Source organism: Puma concolor, chromosome B2 (assembly GCF_028749965.1).
Source record: "Puma concolor isolate L17-30 chromosome B2, mPumCon1.1.hap2, whole genome shotgun sequence".
NCBI lineage: Eukaryota > Metazoa > Chordata > Mammalia > Carnivora > Felidae > Puma > Puma concolor.
This window is the reverse complement of record NC_141671.1, coordinates 67,527,724-67,536,416: the sequence shown is the minus strand read 5'-3', so window position 1 is coordinate 67,536,416 and position 8,693 is coordinate 67,527,724. Positions and strand designations below refer to the sequence as shown.

The following is an 8,693-nucleotide window of genomic DNA, read 5'->3' as shown; positions in this document are numbered from 1 at the left end:
TGTCTGTGTCTGCAGCCTCAGCAGCTTTCCCTGTCCGGTACCAGAAGCACCAGCCACGGCTATTGAGGACTTGATACAAAATTGAGGTCATGCTGTTCGAATCTATAACTTGGTCTTTTTAGTCAACAGTACATCAAAGATATTCTGTTCATTCTTTCTAGTATGTGTGTGTGTGTATTAACGCTTGCAATGCACTGTATTACGTTTATGTGATTTAGATAATTGGTTCCCAAATTTTAATCATTTTCTTTTTTTTTTTTTTTTTTTGTTCAAAACTCTGGCACTATAGCAAACAATGCTGAAATGAAAAAACTTTGTTCATGTTGCTTTATTTGTGAGTTATTGTAGGATAGAGTCCCAGACATTTAACTACTAAGTCATAGAGGCTGCAAACTACATTTTTGTAGGTGACAAATTATATCTTTAAAAAGTATATCCTTTTTATTAGAAGTTAGTGAAGAGCACCCTCCCACAGAAGTTGTTAGGTCCCTCAGTATTCAACCAGGTATGTGGGATTGGTAAAAGGGAGTTGAAGAAGATGCTTCAGGGTTATTAAGCTGGTCATCTGTTCTGGAAAGCAAGTTAAATGGAAAGAATGAGACACCGAGTTGAGACTGGAACCTGTAGAATTTCTGATATCTTGAGGACTTCATAGTTAGTTGGTGGATCTGGTAGCATCAGGAGAGAGGTTCTGGGTGGAGATCAGGGTTTAGAAACCTGGTCAAATTTGGGAATCAATAAGAATTCTTAGGAAGCAAGTGTGAAGACAAGAATAGAACTAGAGGATGGGATCATCAGAACACCAAACTTTATTTTTTTAATGTTTATTTTTGAGAGCTCTCTCTCTCTCTCTCTCTCTCATGCAAGTGGGGGAGGAGGAGGGAGAGGGACTGAGGATCTGAAGAGGACTCTGTGCTGACAACAGAGAACCAGATGCTGGGCTCAGACTCAGGAACCATGAGATCATGCTGGGCCCAAGTAGGACGCTTAACCAACTGAGACACCCAGGTGCTCCAGAACACTAAGCTTTAGAGGGAAGATCATGGAGAAGTCAGGACTGGTGATAGAGGGTAGAGGAGAATCCATAACTTTAATGCCATCATCATGTTTAATAAAATTAACAGCAGCTTATTAATATATCCTGCCCAGATCCTGTTCAAGTTTTACAGTTACTTATTTGAATCCAGATGTTGGAAAGACCTTCCCATCACATTTGATTAATGTCTTTCAGTCTTTTTAAGTTTTACATGTGTATGACCTAGAAAACCAGGTTATTTTTCCATGCTTCATTTGCTGATTGTATCTTCATTTCACCCATCTCCATGCTTCCTAAAAACTGGTAGTTAGAGCAAGAAGCTTGAATAGTTTCAGGTTCAATTTTATTTTTGGAAGGAAGACTTTATCTCCAGTGGTCTTTACTTCCTGTTGAATATCAGGAGGCATGTATACACTTCTAATACTGAAAACTAACCAGTGGGTTCAAGTGTTGTCATCCTGATTCACCTATTATGACTTTTTCCACCTGCCTTTCATCTAATAGTTTTTGTGTTCATTGATGATCATTTGCTTAGGTCTATTATCCCATCAGTGATTGCAAAATGGTAATATTTTAATTCCACCTTTTATTTTTTATTATCACTGGCTTGAGTTCTAAATAAGGTGCTTTCCTTATCTTGATTATTCCAAAAGAGTTTCTACAAGAAATGTGGTGTAAATACTTGGTTCTACCCACAATATATCAATTTCCAGCATAATGACTTAGTGCCTTGTCAGCTTCCAAAGTGACTAATCTGTTGGAATTTGGGATTTGGCTGTGGACAGTCATTAGGTTGATGAATGAATGGTATAGTCCTTTGTTTATTTAGGTCCTCTTTTATATCTTACAGTAAACTTTTATAGTTTTATTCTATTTGGTCTAGAAAACTTTTATAGTTTTATTCTATTTGGTCTATTACTTTGTGTTTTTTATTATTTGAGATTTTCTTTAAATTGTTGTTTTCTGGGGGCGCCTGGGTGGCTCAGTCGGTTAAGCGTCCGACTTCGGCTCAGGGCATGATCTCGCGGTCCGTGAGTTCGACCCCTGCGTCAGGCTCTGTGCTGACCGCTCAGAGCCTGGAACCTGTTTCCAATTCTGTGTCTCCCTCTCTCTCTGACCCTCCCCCGTTCATGCTCTCTGTCTCAAAAATAAATAAACATTAAAAAAAAAAAAGGTATTAAATTGTTGTTTTCTGTTTATCATTGTCTGTTAGTATACTAGTGCACTATTGATTTTGGCATGTTGTTCTTGTATCTGATAAACTTGCTCTCTCATTAGTACTAATAGTTTTATTTATTTCCCTCAACAATCATATCATCTGCTAGTAATGACAGATTTTTCCCTTCATTGTCAGGATTTGACCTGACATCATTGTGGAAGCTGGTTAGTCTTTGTAAGGTTGTTAGCTTTGCAGCAGTTGCTGCAACTTGAAGACCTCTGGGCAGACAGTTGGAAGGAAAGGGAAGATGATATAAAGCAGAGAGAGCAGGGACAAAGTAGAACCAATAAGCATGAGGTGGAAGCCACAAGGATGTGGACTAGAGCCTATGTCAGTCTTTCAGCACCAGTGACGAGGGTGTCCTGCAGGAGAAACTGGCACTCTTCTTCATGGAGTTAAACATGCACCGATGCCCTCAGAGCCATGGTTCTAAATTGTGGTTCCAACTACAGGGCCTCTGGAGAAATTCCCTACTGAGGGAATTAGCCATGTTAGTCCAGAGCCCCCAAGAGGTCTCAACATGAAGGTTCCACACTAAGGTCTTGTACCCCAGACACACCTCAGGGCACCTCAGGCGCCCACCAACAGCTATGGGATGTTGTGAGGGGAGGTGAACATAGACTCATTCTGGGGCCAGGAGTGACACCCCCACCCCCAGCTACTTCAAGCCTGTGTTTAAAATCAGGAAGGCCCATGAAACCAGAGTCCTGGTGACTACAGGCCAACTCTACCATCTCTCTCACTCTTACTCTCAACCTCTTGGGAAACCAAACACTTTCCCACAAGGCCACCAGCACAGAACTGTCTTTTTAAATTTTAACTCTTCAGATTAGTGGTGAGCTCTGAAATAAATCTATTTGCTCAAGAAACAAGAAAGCCAAAGCAAGGTGAGGATCTGAGTATACTTGTTTTTCTCCAATTTCCAGGGCCCAGCCTACCTCACAAGGTGGGGCCAATTGTCTTCATGGTACATGGGCAATATGATTCAGTTCCTTCAAGAGTCATTCTCTGAGGGCTTCCTTGGCCTCCTTAGGTCTGAGTTGCCCTACAGAGGAGGGAAGAGCAGTCACATTAGAATAAGAAACTTGTGGCATGAAATTTAAAACAGGCACGTGATTGGCATACAACTCAATTCCCCCAGGCACTTCCCACTTGCAGAACTCGGTTCTTAGTCCATACTCAGGATGTGCTGACTCTAACAATTCACCTAGAAATTTAGAAGCTCAGGAGTCAAGGTTGGGAGGCTTTGTGGAAGGGAGGGGAGGGGAGGAACAAATGGACTTACCTTTTTAAATATTTTTTTAATGTTTTATTATTTATTTTTGAGAGAGAGAGGCAGAGCATGAACAGGGAGGGGCAGAGAGAGACACACACACAGAATCCAAAGCAGCTCCAGGCTCCGAGCTGTCAGCACAGAGCCCAACGCGGGACTCGAACTCACAAACTGCGAGATCATGACCTGAGCTGAAGTCAGACGCTTAACCGACTGAGCCACCCAGGTGCCCCTGGACTTATCTTTTTAAACAAACTTACCGGTGTGCCTGGGTGGCTCAGTCAGTTAAGTATCTGACTTTGACTTCAGCTCAGGTCATGATCTCAAGGTTGGTGAGTTCGGGGCTGTGCTGACAGCTCAGAACCTGGAGCCTGCTTCAGATTCTGTGTCTCCCTCTCTGCCCCTCGTCCACTCACACTGTCTCTCTCTCTCTCTCTCTCAAAAATAAATAAACAGTAAAAAAAAAAATAAAATGGGAACAGCCATATATAATGAGCAATGTTCCCAGAAAATCTCTAACATAAAAGAGGAAAAAGAAACCTGAAAACAGAAACAATGTAGTAAACAGAAGAAAACTTGAAAAGGCATTCATATCTTCTGAAAGATAAGACATTAAATTCATGAAATAACATCATAAAAAGAATATCCAAAGAATAAAAGAGGCTTATCAAATAGGAAAGAAAATATAAGAAAAATACAGGAAGAATCTAGATCGACCATAGAATGTGGCAATCAATTAACAGAAATTTCAGAAAATAATAGAGAAAATGTTGAGGAGCAAATTGCCAAAGAAATAGTTCAAAAAAGTTCCCAGAACTGTAAGAGCCTATGTTTTCAGATGGAGAAGGCACACTGACTGACTGATCAACGTAATGGGTAAAAGAAAATTACACAGGCACTTCATCAGGACACTGAAGGACAAAGAGAAGTTCCAAGACACAGACAGAGACGGAACAAGAAAATGACACACAAAAGGAAGGGGAACCTAGTCTAATATTGTAATGGTAGATATCATACATCTGTTAATACCCATAGGTTTACATTTTTTCAAAATAAAAAGTTGGTGGGAAAGGAGTACAATAAAATATATGTAATATTACAAAACAGTAAAAGCAAAAATTCCCAGATACTTGTATATACATTTGTTTCAATGGGAGGATAATCCAAAAATGAATGATAGTTAACTATATTGTGGAGGAGAAGACAGGATAAACAAGAGGGGATTAAAAATTAGAGGGGATTTAAAAATGTACATTTCCCATAATGTTTTAAAATGTACTTTGTAAATTATCCTTATATTCTAAATAGCCCATCAGTGATGATTTTCATTTCTTACTTTGAGTATTATTTAGTAGTGTGGTATAATGTCTCTGTATTTATCCATCCATCCAACCATCCATCCAAGAGAACTAGTGTATAATTACTGTTTGTAAATGCTCTTAAACATTAGAAAAATGTCCTAAAAAAAAAAGAAAAATGTCATATATTCACAACTATTAGGCCTTTTTATATTCCTTTCTGCATAATTGCTCCTAGTCTGACTGATTTGTTGAGTATCATCTCCTTACTAGTTTATTTTCTTCATTTTAACCATTTTTCCTGTGACATACATTGTGATATTATTATTTGATGCAAAAAAATCAGTGTTATGTCATCATTAGGCTTTGTACCATTTTTCACTGTGTAGATATTTCTTAAGACCTGAAAATTGCAAGAAGTGAGGTTATGAAGAACAAAGCTTCTCAATGAGAATTTACAAAATCAATTCACTCATATACTTATTGTCTGAACCCAAAGCTCTCCAGACTGGTTCCTCCAGGGCTAAGCTAGGAAAATGAAAGCATGCGATCTGCTGAAGTCTTCTTGGTGGGTTTTTTTGTTTTTTGTTTTTTTTTTACTTTATGGGGTGGAGACAGCTTAACTTGCATTCAGCCACAGAGCTAGAAAATGTTGGAGCAGTATTCAAATCATGACCCCTTGCACCAAAGTTAAATCAAGAAGCCTTGGAGGTAATATAATGATTCATATTGGCAGATTCTGCTAAATCCCAAAAAAACTCTGTTTGACGCTGGCATAAGGTCAGCAAATAAAACTCAAGACTTGCTAAATGTAGGAAACTTAATATGGAGTTTCTGCATAAAGCTAAGATCCCAAATGACTATACTTCCAAAATAAAACTAAATCTGAAGTAAACTTTGCTATCTAGATGTGATTGGCAAAGGAACATGTCTAGACCTTGCCTTTCCTCAAGTATGTCTTGACCTAATAATTATCACAAACCAGCCTTGTGGCTAACTCACACTGTATATAGGAATCTGAAATTTTTCAAGGAGATCATTTGAAGTGGCCTCAAGCTGAATGTATCATTAAGACAATTGCTGAAGAAAAAAATGATCAATTTATGAAAAGATGAAATTACATGCCTTATGCCCAAGTTTAAAAAATTAACCCCAGATCATTCAAAGATTTACATGTTAAGATAGAAACTTTAGCATTCTTAGTAGAAAGTATATTGAGTATCTTTAGACCTTAGTGCAGGGAAGGATTTCTTAAGCAAGACATGGAATGCACTTACTATAAAGACTTACAAGTCTGACTATATTAGAATTAAAATTTTTACTCATCAAAAGACACCTTAACATGAAAAAACAATTAAAAAAATTTTTTTAATGTTTATTTATTTTTGAGAGAGAGACAGAGACAGAGACAGAATGAGAGAGGGAGACACAGAATCCAAAGCAGGATCCAGGCTCTGAGCTGTTAGCACAGAGCCCAACGTGGGGCTGGAACACACAGACCGTGAGATCATGACCTGAGCTGAAGTCGGACGCTTAACCAACTGAGCCACCCAGGTGCCCCAACATGAAAAAACAACTTAAACTAGAAGACATTCACAATACACACAACTGAAAAAATAATCGATTAGTAAGAGATTGAGGGAGAATACTTGAAAGGGAGAACTTTAGGGGCACCTGGGTGGCTCAGCCGGTTGAGCGTCCGACTTTCGGCTCAGGTCATGATCTCACAGTTAGTGGGTTCGAGCCCTGCATCAGGCTCTGTGCTGACCTCTTGCTCAGAGCCTGGAGCCTGCTTCAGATTCTGTGTCTCCCTCTCTCTCTACCCCTCCCCTGCTTATGCTTTGTCTCACTCTGTTTCTAAAAAATAAATAAATGTAAAAACATTAAAAAAAAAAAAAAGAAAGGGAGAACTTTAGGGGTGCCTGGGTGGCTCAGTCGGTTAAGTGTCCAACTTCAGCTCAGGTCATGATCTCATGGTCTGTGGGTTCAAGCCCTGTGTCCAGCTCTGTGCTGACAGCTCAGATCCTGGAGCCTGCTTTGGATTCTGTGTTTCCCTCGCTCTCTGCCCCTCCCCCACTCACACTCTGTCTCTCAAAAATAAATAAACATTAAAAAATTTTTTTTGAAAGGGAGAACTTTCATATATTATTTTATATCCTTGAGAGGTTTTCTTTTACAATGTGCAAGTACTATATTGATTTTTAAAATTAAATTGAAGAAATAAAAATATCCACTAAAGTTAGAGTCAGTATCTCCTCTCATAGAGATTATCTGATAAGTGTTGTAGCCCAGATGATGTGGATGAGGGAATTCAGGACATTAAAACTATCACCCTTTTGTAAATTATCAAAATTTTCCATTAAAAAGATTTTTTAAAAACAAACGCATCATAGCTAATTGTTAAGAACAAAACAGTTTGCACAATATGCTATCTATTCTAGAACAACTACCAAACAAGATTTCTAGAAATGCATTAGAAAAAGTATAAGAACATGCATGAGATATCAGCTTCAGAACAATGATTTCCTGTGGGAAGGGAAAGATGCTTTAAGTGATACCTATTTTATAACATTTTTTAATGTTTAAATTTTTTCGTAAATGTTTATTTATTTTTGAGAGAGAGAGACAGAGCATGAGTGGAACAGAGGCAGAGAGAGAAGGAAACACAGAATCCCAAGCAGGTTCCAGGCTCTGAGTTGTCAGCATGGAGCTTGAGGGCTCCAACTCCGTGAGGGCTCCAAAACCATGAGATCCGACTGAGCCACCAAGGTATCCCTTTAATTTTTTTTTTTAAGTTTATTTATTTTTAGAGAGAGAGAGAGAAAGAGAGGACCAGTGGGGGAAGGGCAAAGAGAGAAGGGGACAGATGGTCCCAAATGGGCTCTGTGCTGACAGCAGAGAACCCCACATGAGGCTGGAACCCACGAACTTGGAGATCATGACCTGAGCCACCCAGGTGCCCCTAAGTGACATCTATTTTAAAGAAGAGAGGTGAGGCAAAAGTGGGAAGGTGTTAACATCTTGTTAAATGGGGGAGGTGGTGGGGGTTACATAGGTATTTGTTATACAACTTTTTGAATGTGTGAAATCTCTCATAATTTAAATTTTTACCTATAATTAAGAATATTGGGAAGAAATGTGCATCAACACTAGTTGTTTTAGGATGTTAGAATTAAACGGGATTCATAGTTGCTACATTTTCTGGAAGGACTACCTCTAACGTTTATATTTTATTTTTTTAAATTTTTATTATTTTTTAAGTTTATTTATTTTGAGAGACAGCAGGAGCAGGGGAGGGGCAGAGAGAGGGAGAGCGAGAGGGAGAGAGAGGGAGAGACAGAGAAAGAGAATCCCAAGCTGGTTCCACACTGTCAGCGCAGAGCCCAATACGGGGCTCGAACTCAAAAAACGGTGAGATCATGACCTGAGCGGAAACCGAGAATCAGAGGCTTAACCTGAGCTACCCAGGCACCCCTCTAACATTTATATTTTAAAACAGGACACACTTGCTTGAATCATTTTGAAGCAGTAACCAACCGTAGAGTCAGGAGACAACAGGGAGCAGAAGAAAGTAAGTGTAGATTCAATGAGCCGGCCCTTGGCCTGATCTACCTACTTACTCCTGGAAGGTAACATAGAAACCTTAACCTAGACACGGAAAGTGATTTGGGGCAATGAGGCTGCCAATTCAAACCGCACTGTTAATCAGCTATGTGCCGGACCAGGGGCCTTAAAGGCTAAGTGAGACCTTACGCAGCGGTGATGACCAAGGACAGCTTCTGAGAGCGGGCTGGAACTCAAATGCTAGTAGCATGAAATCCGGGGGCCGCCTTCTCAGCGCCACCGAGCAGGGGCGCCGGTGCGGGG

The 8,693-nt window shown here is 39.6% G+C and overlaps 1 long non-coding RNA gene across 1 annotated transcript; it reads right to left on the bottom strand.

Moving 5' to 3' along the window:
• Nucleotides 1–332: 332 nt before the first annotated feature.
• LOC147581030 (uncharacterized) lies at nucleotides 333–8,684 on the bottom strand. Its single transcript, XR_015250826.1, has 3 exons — nucleotides 8,580–8,684; nucleotides 3,194–3,300; nucleotides 333–717 (listed from the first exon to the last, which is right to left on the bottom strand). It is a non-coding gene; the product is annotated as an uncharacterized LOC147581030 (long non-coding RNA).
• Between the last annotated feature and the right edge of the window lie 9 nt (nucleotides 8,685–8,693).